Source organism: Sus scrofa, chromosome 1, assembly GCF_054392235.1.
Source record: "Sus scrofa isolate SSC_HxYL_T2T_F1_AM1 chromosome 1, Sscrofa_HxYL_maternal_Yorkshire_Landrace_v2.0, whole genome shotgun sequence".
Lineage (NCBI taxonomy): Eukaryota > Metazoa > Chordata > Mammalia > Artiodactyla > Suidae > Sus > Sus scrofa.
In genome coordinates, this window is record NC_139383.1 from 85816512 (window position 1) to 85839896 (window position 23385).

General features: G+C 39.3%; 1 long non-coding RNA gene across 2 annotated transcripts in view; it reads right to left on the bottom strand.

Moving 5' to 3' along the window:
- Positions 1 to 22411, bottom strand: part of LOC146406176 (uncharacterized) — an 89731-nt gene extending 67320 nt beyond the window's left edge. Inside the window, exon 1 of one of the 2 annotated variants that reach the window (XR_014807692.1) lies at positions 22256 to 22411. This is a non-coding gene — a long non-coding RNA (uncharacterized LOC146406176). Of the gene's footprint in view, positions 1 to 20140; positions 20400 to 22255 lie in introns of those variants that run through there. The other variant, XR_014807691.1, reaches the window with a different exon arrangement.
- Positions 22412 to 23385: the final 974 nt, after the last annotated feature.

Consider the following 23385-nt stretch of genomic DNA (forward strand, 5'->3'; position numbering starts at 1 on the left):
TATTCTTGGGGAATTCAGGAACCAGATTTTTTTCAGGGTCAGTCATTGACCCTCTGGGAATTTTCTTTTCAATTTTGAGAATGCTCACAATGCATGCTTTGTCATCTATACTGATAGTTGATATTCTTGCAAATGTATGACCCTGGAGGTTTGATGGTGCTGTTTTTTTTTAATAGAGATTTTAAAAGGCCCCACCATTTTGAATTGGTTTGACTATTAAAAACAGAGTCTAGGGATTTTACACTATGCATCACCAACTGGGAACCTCTGTTCTATGCCAGTACTCTACTTAAGATTTCTAACACTTAGCAATTTTCTGACATTGTGGTTGAGGTCATCTTAGGAAGACCTACATTTATATTTTCCCCTTGTGATGCAAAATCAATACTTCACTGTCTGAGAAAAAGTGAGGCATCTCATTCATGGCAGCCTGCTGAGTGAAAATGTAAATGGGTAGGCAGCAAACCTCTGCGTGTTACTGGAACACAGAGCTAGAGGGAAGTCCTGCTGATTTCTGACTCCCTTGTTGGCAATATTAAATTTGTTCAGGTTTCAGTTTTTTTAAATCTCATCTTCCTGTACTCCTTTTTTTTTTTTCCTTTGAGGAGTTTCTGGAAGAGCAGGCAGAATGACCAAAAGCAACTTAGTCCGCTCTTGCAACACTTCACATAAAAATTTCCATTTAACTTTCCACATGCTTTCTTCCAAGTCGAATCTTTTTATTCCTTCCTTCCTTCCTTTTTTCTTCTTTCTTCCTTCCTTCCTTTTCCTTTTTCTTTCTTTCACCCCCTTTCTTTCTTTCTTCCTTCCCTCCTTCTTTCTTTTTTCCTTTTCATTTTTCCTTCCTCCTTTCTTTCTTCCTTCCTTCTTGTTCCTTTCTCCTTTCTTCTTTCTTTCTCTTTCTCCCTTCTTTTCTTTCTTCCTTTATTTCTCTTTTTATTTTTCTTTTTACCAATAATAAGACAATCAAATATCATCCAGTACATATCAATGAAACTACTCACAACACATTAGAAAATCTGAGAAGATGTGGCAAGGAAAACTAAAAATAAAGTGAAATCTCCAGACTTTAGGATCCTCCTGAAAAGTTGCCCACAAGGTCAAAACAAGTAACTGTGGTCCAAGTGTAGAGAAAAGTAGCTGCAATTTCTCCAGGAGAGCTGGAAGATTTAATCTTGTGCTGGAGTGAGTGTGTTTTTCATAAGGAACAGCTGCCCCCTGGCCCCAGGGGAACACCACATTCTCATAACTTCCTTTGCCAGGAATGAGTCTCAAGCTCCAGCAACCGCCTGAGCTCCCAGGCAGGCTTGGAAAGAGGCAGACTGTGGGGTTCCCCTTACAGCCCTTTGATTCACTAGGTCAAGGGTCTGACCCAAGAAGTTGCCTTTTTAACAGGTCCCCAGGGGCTGCAGACCATGCTGAACTGAAGAGCACACTTTAGACATCAGCCTTGGGGAGGTGGGGGAGCGGCTTGGAGCAGCTAAGAGGACAGCATGGGTCAGAGAAGCTGTGGAAAGGAGGTGCGGCCTGGGAAACAAGGGACTGCCCTGATGGCCCATCTGTGAGGAAGACTTATGGTCTTAGGTACACTCCATGCGGCCACAGTGACCCCAGGGAAATGAAAATGAGGAAGATTCAGAAAAAAAAAAAAAGAACTGTAAGAAAAACTTCACTAAGGACAAAGAGAGGTCACAAGCCAGGCCCTTCATAAAGTAGCAGCAACTAAGATAGATCACAAGGATATATGGACTCTTCTTTCAGCCTCTTCTTCCTCCACTCTAATGGAATGTGGTAGAAGCTCCCTTCTGCAAGAAAGCAAAGCAAGTGTGACTCTCAGTCCACTGACTGAGGTGCATGAGATTATCTAGTACTCAGCTGAACTTCCTGATCCAGCTGAGAAAATGCGCCTTCCGTTATATGTGACGTGGCCCCCTGACCTCAGGGTTATCATGACTTTGAAAGTTCAAGGACAGTTAGCCAGGCCCAGATGTGGCATAGAGTTCAGTGGTCTGTGGTCTTCAGATATTGGTCATCAACCCTAATAAGTCACAGTCAGGATGTCAGGCTATTGGGTGAGAATGTATGGTCACCTTCCTCCAGGCTAGTCTGCCTGAGGGCCCCACAGAACCATTCTCCTCCATCTTCCTGTGACTCCCTCCCTCCCACCGCCACTGCTCTGGGGCCCACAGACTGTTGGCTCCATGCCTCCCTTGGGCTGAAGGGAACCTCTTTCCAGTTTGGGGTTGAGAAACAAATCCCTGAACTCCAGCATTCAGACCTACACTTGTGTGGGGCTCAAGAACCCTTCGCTCACTTTTACTTCCTTCACAACTTTCCAAGTGTCCAGGACTTAAGTCCGAATGTCTACAAGCCCCAAACCCCCAGGAGCCATGTGTATAGAATAAATAAAAGCAGCAAGTCAGATGGATGGAACTTATACTATACTTATACTTAGTGAAGTATACTAAGTGAAGTAAATCAGAAAGAGAAAGACAAATACCATATGATATCACTTATACGTGGAATCTAAAATATGGCATAGATGAACAGAAACAGACTCATAAATATAGAGAATAGACATGTGGTTGCCAAAGGGGAGGGAGAGGGAGTGGGATGGACTGGGAGTTTGGGGTTAGTAGAAGCAAAACTCTTACATTTAGAATGGATAAGCAATGAGGTCCTGCTGTGTAGCACAGGTAATTATAGCCGATCTCTTGGGACAGACCATGATGGAATGGAACATAAGAAAAGGAATGTATATGCATGACTGAGTCACTTTTATGTACAGCAGAAATTGGCATAACATTGTAAATCAACTATATTTTAATTTTAAAAATAATTTTAAGGAGTTCTCATCTGGCTCAGCAGTTAACAAACCCAACTAAGATCCATGAGGATGAGGGTTTGATCCCTGGCCTCGCTCAGTGGGTTAAGCATCCAACATGGCCACAAGCTGTGATATAAGTTGCACATGCAGCTCAGATCTGGCATTGCTGTGACTGTGGTGTAGGCCAGTGGCTGTAGCTCTGATTGAACCTCTAGCCTGGGAAATTCCATATGCCACAGATGCATCCCCAAAAAAGCAAATAATAATAATAATAATTTTAAAAAGAAACAAGTCAGGCATATACAATAAAGAATGATGAAGAGGGCCATGCACTGGAAAGGGAGTGAACCTTGAAAAGCATTCATATTAATACTATCAACTGTAGAGACCAAACAACACACATATTGAGGCCTATGGTAAAACAGGCTTCTTGTTTGTGAGTATTGCTCCATTTTACGGAAAGCAAAGTATGAAGTATACTTATTCTTTCCTATTGGCTATTCCTAAGGCACTGAATATAGTGCAGGCATGATTTTCTTGAAGGCAGGGATGTTGGCCTGAGTCACTGCTGTGTTCCCAGTAGGTAGAACAGGCTCAATACCCTGTAGATGCACCAAGAAATATCCACTGAGTGACTGAGCAAAGAAAGAAATGAATGTAGAGCAGAAACGAGCACATTGTTATCTTAAAATATTACACAGCTCTATTGTCTTTCATTTGGACAAGTCACCCTACTCATTAAATCCCACATTGTACAGAAGAGCAGGTAATGCCAGAATTAAGTATAAGGGACTTTTGCAAGTCTGTATATTTCCATGAAAGCCAAGAATTTTTCTCTGCACTCTCCACAGAACCGCTACCTAGACCTGGCAGAAAAATTATAAATGCCTGGTGAAGTGTCAAACCAGTCTGCTGAAGCTCAGTTAGGTAAAAAATGGTAATGTCTGACTACAGCCTGCGTGGTAGTTAAAACAAAACAGAAACTTGCATAATACAAAGTATGATTCTAATTTCCAGTGATTTCAAAGAAAGTCCAGAATAATTGGAGGAACCCAAGTTTAGAGGTTGAAACCTTGATCAAAACTAATCAGCTGTGATTCTCATGTTCTCTCAGAAGCTGTCTAACTTGACTTTCCCCAGGGAAAAATGAACATGGTACTGCCACCACTTTCTGCTTCAGCCAGCCGCTGGAGTTCATGCTTTTCTGCCTGCAGCTCCCTCTTTTATCAGAGGCCATTCTATGAGTCTAATGCACTGGCAAGAAGGTTAATCGTCTCTGAACTGCATGGTTGCTTCCATGCATGGACTGTTTCCCTTAAAGAAGCACTTAGCACTAAGCTGGGAGAACACAAGCTCTGACAGAACACTCCAGAGGATTTGCTATTATAGCTGTCCATCACTTGTAAACCTCTGCAGTGTTTGCACCATTAATGCTGCCCAGTCTGAGGCATACTTTGGAAAAGAGAAGAATCTTTTGGAATCTATCTATCCCTAAGCATGGATATCTGGGAAACATTTGTTCATTCCTACTTTGTAGCAACAATCCTCCCCGCCTGTCTTGGTCCCATTGTCTCTATTCCTATTAGGTAGACGTTATAGGCCATCTTCCCATGGACCCACTAATCCAGGACTTTTCATTGTTTGACCGTTGCTGCTGAGAGGCAATGCCTCAGAGCTGCCACTTGCAGCAGAGTGTGATAGAAAGATAATAAGATGTGGGGTTAGGAGATATGGGTTGAAGTTAGAGGTTTACCATTTATCCATATGGATTTTTTTTTAATTTTTTAAAGTTTTGTTGAAGTACAATTGATTTACAATATTGCAATCATTTCTGCTGTACAACAAAATGATTCAGCTCTACATAACACACATCCATTCTCTTTCAGATTTCTTTTCCCATATAGATTATCACAGAGTACTGGGTAGAGTTCCCTGTGCTATACAGCAGGTCCCTGTTGGCCAATCATTCCATATAGCTCAGTGTGCATTTGCCAGTCCCTAACCCCCAGCCCATCCCACCCCCTACCATCGGTCCAATTTGTTTGTTTTCAAAGACCTTGAGTCGGTTTCTGTATTGCAAATAAATTCATTTTTATTCTTTTTTAGATTTCATATATAAGTGGTATCATATGATGTTTATCTTTCACTATCCGACTAAATTCATTTAATTTGATAATCTCCAAGTCCATCCATGTTGCTGCAAATCATCCATGAATGATATTATTTCATTCTTTTTTATGGTTAATATTCCATTGTATATATGTACTACATCTTCTTTATCCAGTCCTCTATCAGTGGACATTTAGGTTGTTTCCATGTCTTGGCTATTGTGAATAGTGCTGCTATGAACATAGGGGTGCATGTATCTTTTCAAATTATGGTTTTGTCTAGATAGATGCCCAGAAGTGGGATTGCTGGATCATATGGTAGTTCATTTTTAGTTTTCTGAAGAAATTCCCATACGGATTTGTTTAATCAGTAACCTCTAAAGCATGTGCCTTAGTGAGGATTTAAGAAAAAAAATATTGCAGAATGGTTGTGAGATACAAATGAAAGTAATTGAAAGTAATGTGTGACGAAATCTTTTGCAAGAAGTAAATAACAATAAAAACGTTAATCACTGTAGTTGATGGAATTAAAACTATTATTAGTAATGAAACAGGTGGAGTTCCCTGGTGACTCAGTGGGTTAAGGATCCAGTGTTGCCAGTGAAGTGGCTCAGGTCGCCACTGTGGCATGGGTTCAGTCCCTGGTCAGGGAACTTCTGCATTCCATAGGCACGGCCAAAATAAAAGGAATGGAGTGGATATCAAGCAGGAAGATGTAACTGGGGAATTAACTGTGGTGGCAACAGGAAGGAGGAAAGTGGGAGTTCCATGATTCTGATAAGTGTTGATTAGGGGAGGGGGCAGGAAGTAAGATCAGGGAACCAGGGCTGACTAATCACTGTATGAATAACCTACTAGTCATTGCTGCAGAAACAAGAGAATAAACAACCTAGCCTTCAAAAAGGGAGGAGGTGGAAAGACGAGACACCCACTGAGATCTTAACAGTTTGCGTCATCTTTCTTACACAGCAGGCTCCATGAAACCACTGGAGGTGGAGGAAGAAATAAGTTTGAACATAATGCAAGGAAGATAAATAAACCTGGAAAAAATGATTGTAACTGTGCTGACTCTTCATGGTGTTTTTGTTTTGTTTTATTTTGTTTGTTTGTTTGTTTTGTCTTTTTGCCTTTTCTAGGGCCGCTCCCGCGGTATGTGGAGGTTCCCAGGCTAGGGGTCTAATCGGAGCTGTAACCGCCAGCCTACGCCAGAGTCACAGCAACGCGAGATCCAAGCTACGTCTACGACCTACACCACAGCTCAAGGCAACGCCAGATCCTTAACCCACTGAGCAAGGCCAGGGATTGAACCTGCAACCTCTTGGTTCCTAGTCGGATTCGTTAACCACTGAGCCACGACCGGAACTCCTTTTCACGGTGTTTATGGTTGATAACAGGGAACGTTTTTTTAATCCTTTCTGTAGTCAGATCAGACTCAGAGAGACCTAGGCTGCAACAAACACTTCTAGGAGCCTTCGCAAATGTCTGGCCCCCCACTCTGCTCCCCACCCATCCTTCTCAGTACCCTGATTTTTCTGGTGGGTGTAGTATAACTCAAATTGAGGTTGTAATGCCAGCTGCCTTGACACCTGTGTGTAGGCATGAGACAAAGATGTGTCAGGGACATCCTTCAAATGGAGCTGACAAGTGGGAAGATGCTTTTCATGCCCTTGTACCATTCTTCCTTTCTCTGGCCAGCTACCTGGTCATGATGCTGGACCCCCAAGCCTCTCCCACGTGCATGCTGTTTCTTATATCAGCCATAGTTGAGTCCCCATCAATCCATCTACACTTGCTTAAGTGGCACCTCCCAGAAGGAAAGAGGGCAATGATCATTAGCATCATGCCCAAACCAAGAAAACATGGACAGAGGGAGTCTAATGGCAATGTGTGTTCTGCAAAATAGAATCCAGCTGTAAAGAGAAGAGAAAATGGAATCTACAGATTACTCCAGGTAAAAACTTCCAGGAATCTAGACATTAGAATGGGCATCAAGCCCAACAACATCCTTGTAGACCTGCAAAGCAATACTGCAGAGAAAAAGAAATGGATCTTATGTCTGAAAACACAGCAGAAGGAGAGCTCATTTCTGACAGTTATCTACTATAGGGCACAGAAAAATATCTGGTGATATTGAACCATATTCATCTTTTTTTCCTTTTCTTTAATGTTGCATTTTATTGCTATTATTATTGGTGCTATTGTGAAAACATTGAAAAGATACACGTGGAGTTCCCATCATGGCTCAGTGGTTAACGAATCCAACTAGGAACCATGAGGTTGAGGATTCGATCCCTGGCCTTGCTTAGTGGGTTAAGGATCTGGCGTTGCCATGAGCTGTGCTATAGGTCGCAGACGTGGCTCAGATCTGGCATTGCTCTGGCTCTGGTATAGGCCAGTGGCTGCAGCTCCGATTGGACCCCTAGCCTGGGAACCTCCATATGCCGTGGGCGCGGCCTTAGAAAAGACAAAAAAAAAAAAAAAAAAGAAAAGAAAAAAGATACATGTGCCCTACCATTCAGAGCAGTGTGATTCACTATAGTCGAGATATGGAAGCAACCTAATTATCCATCAACAGATAAAGAAAATACACACACACACACACACACACACACACACACACACACACACACACAATGAGATATTATTCAGCCATAAAAAAGAATGAAATTATACCATTTGCAACAATATGGATGGACCTAAAGGGTGTTATACTTAGTGAAAGGAGTCAGATAAAGACAAATATTCTATGTTATCACATATATGTGGAATCTCAAAAGAAAAAAAAAATTTATATAGCAAAAAAAGAAACAGGAGTTCCTGGTGTGGCATAGTAGGTTAAGAATCCAACTGCAGCAGTTCCAGTCTCTGCAGAGGTGCAGGTTCAATCCCTGGCCCACCACAGTAGGTTAAAAGGATTGGGCATGCTGCAATTGCAGGATAGTTTGCTGCTTCTGCTTGGATTCAATCCTTGGACTGGGAACTTCCATATGCCGTGGGTACAACCATAAAATTAAAAAAAAAAAGCAGAAGCAGACTCACAGATAAAGAAACAAACTAGTGGTTACCTGTGGGGAGAGGGAAGCAGGGGACAAAATAGGGGGATGAGATTAAAAGATGCAAAGTACCATGTATAAAATAAGTAAGCAACAAGTATATATTGTAGAGCACAGTGAAATAAAGACATTATTTTGTAATAATTTTAAATGGAGTACAATGTATAAAAATATTAAGTGATTATGTTTTATACCTGAAAATAAGATAATATTATAAATCACCTATACTTCAATAAACAAAGAGACTAGTAATTATACATCACCCCCCCTTTTTTTCCTCATTTTAGAAAAACAAGAGGATGTAAAAAAAAAGCTAGGTAGAAAATATACATGTCACAAACAAAGTTGCAAATATGAGACTGACCTTATATTTCCCTTTAAAATATCAAAAGTTAAAAGCTGTCAGTGAAAAATCTATAGATCTAGGGGAAATAAAAAGATATAATCCAAAAAACACTTACTCTGCTAAAGTGTAGGGAAAAAATTCTGATATAAAAATTCAAACCAATAAATAAAGAAGAAAATTAATGTATTAGAAAACAGGATTGAAACTAACACAACATTATAAATCAACTACACTTCAATTTAAAAAAAAAAGAAAATGGAAACTAGACCTGATAAAGAAATCTAACCTTTGTTATTTGAAAAGATCAGAAAAGAAAGAAAATTCTAGAATTTGTAAAGATTTAAAAGATGAAATACAAATATACACATGAGAAATCAGAACTGCCTTATACAAACACAGAGAAAAACTGCAAAAATTTGAGATGTCAAATATGAAGAACCTGGATGAAATGTGCAATTTTCTAGGAAATTACCAAAATTCATTCAAGAAGCAAAAATAGATTGATAACCACAAAAAACAATGAAACAATTACCAAAATGTACCCCTGAAATGGCCACTGGAACCAGATATGCATGAGTAAATTCAACAAAATCTTCAAGACATAAACAATTTCCATGCCATTTAAATTTTTTCAGAATGCATAAAAATATTTCAATTTCCATGTCTTTATATAAAACCAAAATAATTCTGGTAGCAAAATTGACATCAGGAGTTCTCATGTGACTCAGCAGGTTAAGAACCTAACACAGTCTCTGTGAGGACCCTCAATCCCTAGCTTTTTTCAGTGGGTTAAGAATCCAACATTGCTGCACGCTGCAGTGTAGGTCACGATGAGTCTCAAATCCAGTGTTGCTGTGACTGTGGCGTAGGCTGCCGATGCAGCTCCAATTCTACCCTTGGTCTGGCAGTTTCCATGTGCTGCAGGTATGGCCATGTAAAAAAAATAAATAAATAAATAAATAAATAAAAGTTGACACCAGTCACTCAAAAAGAAACTGTGGTCTGATGCGTTAAAAAGAGATGCAACACTAAGTAAATGATATAAAACATATTTCTACACACTGCTTTGAATTTTTTAAATTATTAAGCAAAGAAACATATGTCTACGGTAGAAAAAAATTAAATAAACATATATGGGCACACCTCATAAAAGACAGGGAAAAAAGGAAAAGAAAGAAAAGATAGCAAAATAGTTCAGTCTCCCCAGTTAACTGTAGAAAAGGAAGGAATCTATCTACCCCAACACTTGATGAAAGGAACAAAAGTATATGACAGATTTTGAAGAGAGATGGCCAAGCAAATAAATAAAAGATGCTTATTTTGGTTCAGGAAGACCTTTAATCTTATCGACATCTCTCAGAAGACATAGTAGGGAAAGCAGATGATTCAGCCAGGTCTTCAAAAGTCTTATTAATACTCCTAAAAATAGAGAAAAGCTGGGAAAACAGGCTGCTGTCCAGAAAACCAAGAGAAGATCTTTGCAAACATCTTCCCCAAAAGGAACTCATGGAGAAGGAAACTTCCAGGGAAGGCCACCTGCCCCCTCCCAGCTGGAGAGGGAAAAAGAGAGGGCAAGAAAGACCGCCTGCAATAAGCTGCAGAAGTAAAGACAAAAGGGCAGATAAAGAAGCAAGAATAAGAAATGTCTGCAATAGGCAAAAATTGAGATTAAGCAGAAGGTGAAACCCCATGGAGGGCCCTCAGTTAATGTTATAATGGGGCAAAAACCTATGGGAAGTGTGTGTGATTTTTTTCCTATTCTGACTGGGGTGGTGCAGAGCTGAGAATACACAGAAGACTACTAGGAGAAATGTGTACTTGAAATAAGGAAAGGAAAAAACCTAAAGTAATTCTCTTTACTGGAAGCATCAGGCTATTGCACACAAATCGGAAGATTGCTCTGAAGGGTTCAAGAAGAGAACACATCCCCAGTTAGAAGGAACAGATCATCAAACAGGAAATTTACCCAAATCAGAGAAGAAAAAAACAGCCTAAGCTTTCCACCTGCCCCACTTTCATGACCAGAGGCTAGAGAGAAAAAAATTGTGTGATAGGACTTCCCAGTAATGAATCTGACTAGTATCCATGAGGATGCAGTGGTAATGAACCTGACTAGTATCCATGAGGACGCAGGTTCAATTCCTGGCCTCCCTCAGTGGGTTAAGGATCTGGTGTTATGGGGAGCTCTGGTGTAGGTTGTAGATGCTGCTCGGATCCCCCGTGGCTTTGGCTGTGGTATAGACTGGCAGCTACAGCTCTGATTTGACCCTTAGCCTGGAAACCTCCATATGCTACAGGTGTGGCCCTAAAAAACAGTGATTATGACATCCAGGGCCTCAGCCTATAGCTCAGAGAAGTACAAAGAGAGAGATCTCACAGAAAGTGTCCTGAGAAATTCACATCAAAACACTTACAGAGCAAATCAAAGGTCTGGATGCTGCCCTCATTAGGCATGAACAAGATTTTTTAAAATGGCATTACCGTTATACATAAATTCAAAAAAAAATAAGGGAGAAAAAGAAACATGGCCTATGAGAGAGACAGAAAATTTTCAGCTGGCAAGAAAACATATTCTAAGAGTAGAAGAGATTCCTTGCACTTGACTCTGAGTGTACAGGAACTTAATGTGGATATGAAGAAACAGAGAAAGTGCACAAACAATAATAAGCCTGCAGAGATACACTGAGAGGACAAGACCCCCATTACAACCATTGGGGAGTTCCCTGGTGGCATAGTGGTCAGGACTCAGCACTTTCACCGCTGTGGCCTGGGTTCAATCCCTGGCCTGAAAACTGAGATCCCACATCAAGCTGCTGCACGAAAAAGAAAACATTGAAAAAATAATAATAACAGAGCCATTATATACCTTCTGATAAATTAGGCACAACAGGAAAGAATAGCTAAAAGTTATATTAATGGGATGGAGCAGAGCCTTGAGATAATATTCTGAAGTTGTATATATGTAAGAGATACCTGGAATGATGTTCATTTATTGCTAGCAATGGTTGTTTCCTTGTAAGGATATTAAGGTACTTCTTATTCAATTGGTATAAAATTTTTAATAAAAATTTTTATTAAAAAAATCTATAGTGTCACTTTAAAAAAATAATAATAATAAAACAAAATATATAATCTGCATTCACTTGGAGAATCTTCATGACTGAATTCCAGTACAGATCATTCTAAGTATATACACACAAATGGATATCTATACACAAACACACTCTTTCACATACACATATACTCCCACACAAATATACTCACATACACACATACACACACACAATTTTTTAATGGGCTTATTCCATGCTTACTGCATTTTCACCAAATAACATAAACATGTAGGAGATACGGTTTTAATTATAACATTTTTATAATGTCTGCTAAGTCTCAATTGGAGATATATGCTTTAATTTCTTTAACTGATATCCTACTTTTGACATTTAACTTGTTCATAGCACTTTGTTTTCCTATATACTGCTGCAATAAACACTCTTTGTCTTCCTTAATTCTTAGGAGAAAGTTCAGCAGAATATTAAAAGAATAAGATACCCAGACCAAAAAGGATTTATTCAGAAATAAAATTATAACTTAAAGAAAATTTTAATCAAATTTATCGTATAAGTAGATTTAAAGACTATGATTAAATATGATTAATTTTATATAAGCCCCCAAAACATTGGCTTAACCTTGATATCTAAATCCATAGTAGGGGAGTTCCCACCATGGCACAGCAGAAATAAATCCAACTAGGAACCATGAGGTTGTGGGTTCGATCCCTGGCCTTGCTCAGTGGGTTAAGGATCCGGTGTTGCCGTGAGCTGTGATGTAGGTCACAGACACAGCTCAGATCTGGCATTGGTGTTGCTGTGGCGTAGGCCCACAGCTATAGCACGGATTAGACACCTAGCCTGGGAACCTCCATATGCTATGGGTGCAGCCCTGAAAAGACAAAATAAATAAATAAATAAAATTAAATTAAAATAAATAAATAAGTAAATAAATCCATAGTAAACCAAAAAATCATCCTCAAAAAAATCTATCTTAACACAACTATTATAATTGTAATAATTATATATATTATATAATTAACAAGTCAAAATGACTAATAACTACTAAATAAATACACAAAATTAATAGTTTATATATATATATATATATATATATACAAGCAATGACTATATAAACAATTGCAGAGAAAAAAGATACTATTTCATAATAGCAGAAAAGTATGAAATAGCCAGAAAATTTTTAAATGCATAGAGAGAAAATGGTAAAACTTTGCTTAGACATGTAAAGATTACTTGAATAATGAAAAAACATTTACCATGATCCCACATGACAAAACTCAATATAATAAAAATAAAAATGATCCTAAATGAATGCACACAATGGGATTGTTTTGGAACTTGAATCACGGCAATCATTTTTGGAGAGTGTGGTAAAACAATGTATCTGTGATAGGAGTGCCCACAAAACTGAACATTTTGAAAGATAACTGTGGAAATTATAACAAAAGGCCTTTGAGGAGTTCCCACTGTGGCCCAGGGGATTCAAAATCAGACTGCAGGAGCTCAGGTTGCTGCAGAGACTCAAGTTTGATTCCTGGCCTGGAAGTTTGGGATAAAGAATCTGGTGTTGCTACAGCTGTGGTGGTGTGGGTCACAGCTGCAGCTTGGATTCAAACCCTGGTCCAGGAATTTCCATATGCTACTGGTGAAGCAAAAAAAAAAAAAAAAAAGAAAGAAATCTGTTTAAATGTTACCTTTGCTCATCAATGACAGAAAAGTTTATATACATGTGGGAAGATTTATCTACAAAGCCTAATATTCTATAGGAAGCCAAAAAGAGCATTTCACAGTTCAAAGAGCTCTGAGATCAGTCCTAGAGGAGGTAAAAACACATAGTTAATGAATATATATGAATGTGTTTTTGCATATTCACACACTAAAGTATTATAGACAAGACAGTGTAAGACAGGGTGAACACAACTCTAAGACGGGTGCAGACAACATACTGTGAAGGTCAAGATCTTCATTTGAAGAAAAGGGTAGAATCCAATGGTAGAAAAGTGAATTTAGCTTGAAGCTGATGAAACCTGAGCCTTGGGTTCTTCACTTACACAAGACACTTCCAAGGCCCTGGAAGGGGGCTTAGCCATGTGTTCAGTCATAATTTTGTTTTTCTTTTTTGTAAATTAGAGTGGCCATGAGTATTTGTGATTTGGCCAAGAAGAAATTAAGTTGGGGGCATATTTGTTGGGCTTAGCGGGATATATTTCTGTGCTTCGCATTCACCTCATTGTTACAACTTTTCCTTCACAACATAGGAACATCTTCCAAAAATACTTCCCTATCTTTGCACAAACTCACTCTCCATCCTGACACAAAGTTCAGGCTTATAGGACATAAGCATGCCTATGAGTCACTATCCAGGAAACATATGGATCATATAAAGCGAAACAAGACTTGAAATGCATAGACTCAGAAGCTAATCTGTAGAAAACTCTTCTGATCATCAGACCTGTAACAACATACACAGAGGAAAGGGTACTTTAGTATGCCTCAAATGGAGTTCTCATCTCACAGAAATACACTGGAGGATACAGAGCAAACAATTATAGCACAATGAACTTTGTTCCTTTTTTTTGCAGCAACCAAGAGAAACAGAATTTATCAGACCCTCTGTCTTATTCTACTGCTTTTGTTTCCAGTTAAAAATGTTGCCTATAGCTTGAAATATACAGGATAGCCCATTCTCAAGGCTCTGATCTTTAAGGATATAGCACTTTTTCATTTATAGAGAGATAAAAAATTGCAGAAAAGAGTGTAATATTTGTCTTGTTGACAGTGACCTACATAGACAGCTGCACTCCAAGAGCAAAGGATTCTGACACTAAGTAGTTTGCGACATCCCAACACCCCCCTCCCCTTTTAATATAAAAGAAGGCTGAATTCTAACTTGGGTAATATGGTTCTTTAGCACACTAGTCCACCATTTCCTTAGTCTGCTATCTTTCTAAATAAAGTTGCTATTCCATGTCCCAATAACCCATTTCTTGATTTGTTGGCTTATCCTGCAGCAAACAGTATAAGCTTTGATTAGGTGACAAGAATAGAGGATGATGAATGGCAGTGTGCTTGGCTAGATGCCACATCAGGAAGCTAGTACCATTTTGAATGTAGCTCTATCCTTCAAACCACATATACTAAATATTAATTGTGCATCTAGTATACCCCTGCTTGGAGTTGAAGCTAAAGATCTATAAAAGGAATATCAGTGTTCCCTGGTGGCTAGCAGATTAAGGATCTGGCATTGTCGCTGCTGTGGTTTGGGTCACTGCTGTGGTGCAGGTTTGACCTCTGGCCCTAGAACTTCTGCATGCCTCAGGCATGGCCCCCTAAAAAAAACTGCATAAAGGAAATGTAGATGTGCCTTTAGTTGGACCTATCTCTGCCCTTAAAACCTTAGTGGCTGGAGACAATTTACTCAGGCCCTTAGGGTCCTCATTTACACTTCATAAAACACTGTTAATAATATCTACCAGAGAATGTTGTTGTAACAGTGAAATGTATTATACAAGCATGAGAAAAAGAAAACCTTACAAATGGTTTCATTTATTTGAAAACTTTGCTCAGCTCTGACCCTAATAAGAATCACACTCACCATTATTTTTAGGGTGTCCCCAAGAATCCTCCAGAACAGCACATTGAGTAAAACCCAGACTAAAATTGTCTTCAGAAGTTGAGAAGAGAGACTCCAGAGACGTGAAGAGAAAAAAAAAAGATGGTTGGGGAAGACAGAGGAAGGAGAGACCAAACATTTTTTTGTTTTTCCCTTCCATGCAATTTCAGAGCAGAAAACACCTCCAAATAAAGAATATTATTAATATCTGAAAAATCTGCAAAGGGAATTTATAGCCACCTCTGAAATCTCTTCACACACTGCAGTAAAATGTATCTATCCATGTGGAAATTACTACAACTCTTTTGAACGTGCTCAGATTTCTCCTTGGAGTAAATGCTGATTAATATATAAAAGCCTGTTGAAAGCCTGTGATTATCCACATATATTGCATATGCTTTGTAGAACATTCACAGCATATTTTAAATTCAAGCTGGCTTTGCCCCAGGAATTCACCGCAGATATGGCTAACCAACAGCTAGTATGTTCACAAGAAGCCCAGATTTCAACATTAGCACAAAGCAAAGGAAGCTAAAAGAAGTTCCAAGATCAAAGAGAAAGGGTTTGAGAATAATCCATCATTTTATCTGCACCACAGCACTCTTCCCTTTTTTGGGTAATGAAAGTCTACTGCAGTTTCCTCTAATGTCTCAGCACAGACAACAAAGATTACTGCAAAGACTGAAACAGAGAAACCACCTATTGGGACTCAGAAAGCCCTGAAGTAGTTCCTTAGCCCTCGAACCTCCTGACACTGTATGTAAATGTATGTATATAAGAATGCCTGTCGTACTTCGGGAGCTTCCAAAGCTCTTCTCAAACTTACTAAAGTCTAAGATTCAAAAAAGGGATAAAATATGATCCAGCAATCTCACTCCTGGGCATCTATCTGGAGAAAACGATAATTTGAAAAGATAATGCACATGAAGGTTTATTGCAGCACTCTTTGCAATAGCCAAGATATGGAAGTAACCTAAAAGTATATCAACAGAGTAGTGGATAAAGTAAATGTGGTATATATATGCAGTGGAATATTACTCAGCCATAAAAAGGAATGAAATAGTGTCATTTGCAGCAACATGAATATACCTAGAGATTATCATACTAAGTGAAGTTAGTCAGACAATAAAAGACAAACATCAGGAGTTCCCGTCGTGGCACAGTGGTTAACGAATCCGACTAGGAACCATGCGGTTGTGGATTCGGTCCCTGCCCTTGCTCAGTGGGTTAACGATCCGGCATTGCCGTGAGCTATGATGTGGGTCGCAGACATGGCTCGGATCCCGCATTGCTGTGCCTCTGGCGTAGGCTGGCGGCTACAACTCCGATTAGACCCCTAGCCTGGGAACCTCCATATGCCGCGGGAAGCGGCCCTAGAAAAGGCAAAAAGACAAAAAAAAAAAAAAAAAAAAAAAAAGACAAACATCACATGATATCACATGATGAAAAGAAAAAAAAAAGAGGATAAAAAGGAATTTATTTATTTGCAGTACAGAAACAGACTCACAAACTTTGAAAACAGATTACCAAAAGGGACAGATTGTGGGGAAGGATAGGCTGGGGGCTTGGGATTAGCATATGCACACTGGGGTATATGAAATAATTAGCCAACAGGGACTTGCTGTATAGCACAGAGAATTCTGCCCAGTATTCTGTGATAATCTAGGTAGGAAGGGACTCTGAAAGATAATGGATATGTGTCTATGTATGACTGGGTCACTTTGCTGTACAGCAGAAATTATCACAGCCTTGTAAATTAAATACACTTCATTAAAACGTAAAAAAAAAATTATTAGAAAAGGGTTAAAATTGTGATTTTTCTTTTTATGGATCCTGAGCTTTTTCTTTTCTTTTCTTTTTTTTGCTTTTTGACTACCAATGACCAGCTTAATGGAGCTTTTTAATTTTATCATACTAGTTGTCCCTATTGTAGTTTGAGAACTAGATTCTCATGTAAAATGAGAACAAAAATATCATGTAATTCAGAGTCATGCAGAAAGTATTTCTTGCTTACAAAAGAAATAAATGTAATTTTTCCTAGAAAACCTGGAGCAGTTCATGTGTCTTATTCAGAGAACCAACAGCTCTCAAATTTTCATTAAAGGAGAAAAGTTTACTTCTGTGATAGAACAGATTTGTAATAACTAAAAAGCATCCAGAAATGTGGTACTGTCTCAAACCAAGTCTAACTGGAAAGCAGAGGACAGACCTGAAGCAATGCTGGAAATATTTCCACTTTGCTTAGGGGTGAATTTTCAAGCTGGAACTTTAGAAAGTTAGAAAATATCTAAATAGATATTACAATTTTCATCTTTGGTAAACTGAGGCTCCTAAAATTTAAATGAATTTCTCCCAAAATTATATTACTTGTTAGTGACAAAATTATAACTATAATTCAATTTCCTTTCTTCTAGCTCAGTACATGTAATTTCAAATGAGACAAAATATAGTGCATCATTTATTAATGACAAAGAATAATCATTGTGAAATTTATTTCTAATCAAGTTTGCCAAAATCTACATTCTGAAATTCTACTCATAAGTGCATACTCTACTCCAAACCACCCAACTTAGAAAACATAATATCTGAACACCCATCTTGAGTTTTGCTAAACCAAGAAACTTAAACCTACCAGCTACTGATTCTATTCTTGTGACCTACTGCATGGATTTTCTTTGGCAGCCCAGTAAAAACCTCACATGCTGAAATAATTTATTTCTGAATCTAATATCCCTACGCAAATTCTTCCATTTGATTAACTTTTTTTTTCTCTTTATCATCTCATAGACATTCTAACAGAATAGGAAAATGGCTCATTTATCCAATTAGAAAAATAAATCAAGTGAGGGAATTTGAGAAGGTGGTGGGAAAGAGAGAAAAATGGATAATGGACTTTCATAAACTTCTGGGACACTGTACATGAAGTAATTTAAAGATAGCTTCTTAGGGACTTATAATAGAGTTACAATCTATTTAAGAATATGTTAGGTTTCAAAAAGCTGTTTCTCAATCTACCTGCTTGAACTTTCAAAGTAACCCTCAACAAGCAGCCCCTGATGCCGTTGGGTGGTGGATGCTGGCAGAGTTGAGGTCTTTCGACTGGACTCTTTAGGGGTTTTCATACCTATGAAGTTTGCAGGTTAAATATTTGTAAGAGGGCTTTTTTTCTAAGAGCAAAAAAGGGAAGAGTACAGAGGCTGCTTGGGTTGAAATTAAGTAAAATTTAACCAGGAGCTTATATAAGCATCAGCCCTCCCCTTGTCCCTGATTTTCAGAACCACTTTTCCACCTTGGGAGAAATGCCTTGCACAAGAGTTGCTGGTTTATCTTCCTTGTAGCCCCTCTAGAGAAAGAAGAGAAAGGAAAGCTTCTGCAGACTCTGTCCCTCATTTCTCTGTCTCTCAACACCATCAATACTTGGGAGGAAAGGAATAGCAGCATTACCAAATCAGGTCTGGCTGCTCCAAAAAAGCAACACTCAGAGAGAGATTGACAAACAGTAGAAAAGAAAAGTGCTTTTAATCAGAAAGCCAGCAATCTGGGGAGATGGTGGACTCAGGGTCCCTCAAAACCACCTCTGAAGATTCTGCTTGGCCATGAAACTTTTAAAGAGAAGAAAAGTATCTCAGCTAATCATGGAGATGGAGGGTCAGAGTCATGGCCACCCCCCACTGCTTGCAGGTTCATTGACCTCTTGTGATCTTCCTCTAGATGTTATCTTCACACAGTTTGTTCAGGAGATGGCTGGAAAGCGAAGCTAGGGAAGAAATCTGGTCACCTGTTAATGACTGATTTCTTCACTGCTACTCCTCTGGTCTATGGAATGAACCAACAGCTTAGGCAAGGTACAGTGTGATCAAAAGATGTGAAAGATCTGCCTGGGGGTGGCTGGTTTAAAAGTTAGTTACAATAAGCTTTGCTCAAGTGAGAGAAAAGGGGCTTCTTGCTGAGGGTAGTTTCCTGCAAAGCCCTGTTTAGAGCAACAAAGGCATTGCTGAGACCCAAATCAGAACATCCTGTCTCTCCCGGAGCACCAGCAGAAGAACAAGGTACTTAGCACCAAATGACTAAGTATTGAATGGAATCAATAGACAGTTCTGGAAAGGGAGGAAGTAGGTTATAAATATTTGATGACGTTAATGGGAAACTCACAGAAAGCGAAGCAAACAGTGTCACAGGGTGCACTGGTATACAGATGCGTGCACTTCTGAGACATTTTCCACTTAGTTTTACCTTTTACTACTATGGGTGTTAGGCACCAATTCTTCTTTTATTTATTTATTTATTTTGGATCAACATTGGTAGGAGGTCTGTTTCATTGTTTACATTCCTATCACCCACAAGCTTGCCAGTACCTTTTTGGGAGAAACCAAGAGGATGAATTTTCTACCTCTCCAACCCAGGGCATATCTACAGCAATTTTAAACCCCGTGTTTACACATAAAGGTACATAGTCTGCGTAAGACATCACCTCAGCAACTATCATGTAATCTGATCCTGGCAGAGAACAGATGGTGACTATTTACTCTGCCTCATCCCACCTGCATCTCTGAAAGCCCAAATAGAAAGCACTTTCAAAAACAGCCCTAAACCTGAGCAGGTAGCCTGGTGCTGCTGATGACTAATGCAAGTGTTGTTCAAATTGAAGGAGAACTTAAAGTGTTTAAACACATTTCCTCTACACAAAAGAACTTTAAACTTTATAAAGTTCACAACTGTCATCTTATATCACCCATCTGTCCGGCTGTACGCGTAAGAAATATTGTGATGACATAGGGTCTAGCATTCCTGTCGAATCTTAAAACCCAGGATCTATCCCATACAGCAATTCAGAGGGCAAAGCCAGGAGAACGTACTACATGGGAGGCCTGTTCAGACATCCAAGATCTGGCTCGTAATGACAAGGCTCATAAATTTGGAGGGAAACCCAGAATAATTCCCTGAAAATGAAATTATTTCCAACGATCTCTTTGGAAATAATTGAAAATGATATTAGTTCAAATTACGATCTAAGATCAAGAATTAATCAACAAAAGACATAAGAAATTCAGCCAAAGTAAGCACACTAACATGGCCAGAAATTCAAACAACCCCATTTGAGAAGAAAATAAAGAAAACAAACCTAAGTTCAGGTCCAATCTCCCCGTCCAACTTCCATTTTTTATGTACACATTGAAGCTCCTCAACTGTAAAAGGGTAAGGTCCCAGCAAAAAGATGAAATTGACACAAGAATGCTGCAGGGGTTGGGTGGGAGGACCAGTCAGCAAGGGGTCTTCTGTATCGGTCATGGACAATTTGAAGTCCTAAAAAACCTACGGGTTCTGACCCAAGCTCAGTCTGTGAATCCTTTCGGCGCCTTGCTGACATTTCTTAAGGAACCAATCCAGTTGTGCTGCCTGGGGTTTTGCCAGACAAACAAGAGTTCCACATTAAGATCACATGTGCTGGGCACAAGTTGCCAAGTTTCCTAGAGTTTTTTATTAAGTATTTAAAATAGCCCAGAAATACCTCTCAGTTGCCACACTCTCTAGGGGGACCATGCTCTAAGCCACAAGAAACGAAAAGGCCCAAGAGGATTTCCAACTTCTCTGGACAAAATTCTAGAGGGTAGAAATAAAGGTAGCCAGCAAAGTCAATCCTCATGCCTCAAGGAGCTTCAGTGTGAGAAGGAAGAGTCTACAGGGAAAATATTGGCAATTCCAGTGTTGAGTTTATTTTGAGTGATTTCAGAGCAAACGATTCATCATTGAAATAATTACAAATAGCATTACCTTCTTTTCTCATGAAGAGATATTGAAGCCATGAAAACATGGGCAAATGTCCTTTTCTTTAGGACCCAATCATCCAGGCTTCTTACCTGGGGGGTGAGAAGCTATCCTCCAAAAAACACCCTTACCCTGGCCCCCAGCAAATCTCAAGCTGTGCTATGGGAGCTCCAAAAATGGACATAATTGGAGAAGAGCCTCATACACCTGTGGACTGTTTTAAAGGAGATTTCCTCACCTTTCAGTTCCTGTCAAAAAATTTATAGTGTTATAGATGACGGTAAGAATTTTCAAATACATGAACATCTACCATTAGAAAAGCAATCGTATAGCTGCCCCTTGCTCACTCCTTAGCCCCTTACTCTACTTCATATTCCTATAGCAATTTTGTCATTGAATACATTAGATGCTTTTTATATCTATTTATTGTCACAGTAAAGACTTCAACATTAATCAATGTGAATAAAACCTGTCTAGAAGCTAGATTATGCAAGATACATATTAGTTACTCAATAGAATGCTTTTGAATAGATGAATTCAATAAATTTATATTCTCATTCCTATTTCAAATGAAGATGAAGGGGAAAAAATTAAAACCTGAGGCTCAGAGAGCTAGAGTAAACTACTCCAGGACACACAGTGCTGTGGCAGAACCATACACTTTTCCCCAGCTGTCACAACTTTAGCTAGTGGTAGAAAAACCTATTAATGGTATGTTCTGGGAGCTCTCATAGTTGAGATATCTAATATTCACTACACATTTTTATTCCATTGAGCATTTCCTAGTGCATATAATCTGTGCTGTAAAAGAGAGTTGCCTCAACAGGAATGATTTGTAGGAAAATCCTAGAACTGGCTGTTAAACCTTTATTTTGCATGCTCCTTGAGGTGAACAGTGGTCTTTGGGTGGCAACACAGGGTCAATACTAACAAGCTATGACAGGCTCACCATTTGTTTGATGATGACGACAATGATTGACAGCAAACACCTGACTATGGACTCAGCACTCTTCTAGGAATAAACACTTGTCACTACTCATCTGCATAGAAACCCTACAAGAACGACACTCTCGCCTTCACTTTACTGATAGGGAACTAAGGCACAGAGTTAAGTAACTTGCCCAAGGATATACAGCTTAATAGTATGGAGCTGAGCTCAGATTCAAACCCCAGGCTGGCTAGCCTGAAAGTCTGTGCTTTCCACATGGTACCTTGGAAAAAACAGCTCTGTGTATCATTATTCAGTAAGTCACTTGGCAAGTCTTGATCTCATAGATAATATAAGAAATGCAAGGTGAATTAAAGCAATTAACAGGACTTATATTTTGTTCAACAACTATGTCCAGGAATACTGATTAATGGAACAGGTTCCTCAGAGGAAGATTCCTCAACATATAGCAATAGGTCTCTTTCTGTTCAATATTTGCAGATAAATATTAGCTTAAATGACTACAAAAAAGGGCACACTCACCTAGTTTACTGATGACAAGTTGAAGGACTCTGCAAAAATGTGGGATGAAATAACTTGAAAAGCATTAGTGGAGCACACCCATTGAAAGGAAAGTCACAGAACATTCAGAAAACAAAACAACCCGTCCCCAACCCTCCTCTCTCCTCCTTGAGCCCTGCTTCCTTTCTTTTATTTGAAGCTACATCATGGCCTGTTGACAGAGTGCCACTTGCAAAGAGTTTGTTGTAATTCAGATTTACTGATGATGGTGACCTTTATGTCCCCTGCTGCGTTCTGAATACTGAAGAGTCCCCCTGTTGCCAAGATTGATAAAAATGAAGCAGCTAAGAATTTCAAAATCACTCTACTATAGCTATTCGGTAAGTAGCATTCAGTCCCTACGTCATCACCCTCGTAGCATATTCATATTTAATGCTTGGTTGATTTAAACGCATGGAGTGGCAATGTACACATATGAATTCGCCCATAGTTCCTAGTTAAAAATAGATGAGTCTCCAGGCTTTCCTGTTCTCATAAACATCACTTGGTGCAAAACACTTGAGCCCTGTGTGTTTTCATTGCCCCAGCTTCCAAATGTCCTGACCTGATAGGGGCAGTTTATTAGCTAAAGCCACAGAGCATCAGGCTGAGACTAAGGCTAGCATCTTCAAGAAAGTTGTACATATCAGTGGGCAGGTGGCTGCCTCCTTGTCTTCTGGCTAAGGGATGCACTTTCTGCTGGTGCCAGGCCTGCTCCAGCTGCCTTCATGGCTTCTGCATCCACAACCGAGGTTGGAGGGAGTGCAAGTAGCAAATAAATGAATGAGAGGCAGCAGCTAGCTAATGAATTCCAAAAATTCTGTCCTTCCCTAACAGAGGTCAACAAATATAAGAGTGCTTTCTCCTCCTCTGCATATGCCCTGTCTGCCTGACCCCAGTCTAGGACTCTTAGGAAAATCACACCCATAAGTCCCCATGTGGACTTCACGAAATCTCATTAGGTTTGACATTGACTTGAGGGGCGGGACAACTAAGACACCTGCAGGAAACAGCCTCACTTACGATTGCCTCTCTGTGCCTACAGCAGTTTGCAGGTTATAGCACTCAGGAAAATGGCAGTTGAGCTCATTTCAAAAGAAAAAAGGAAGGAG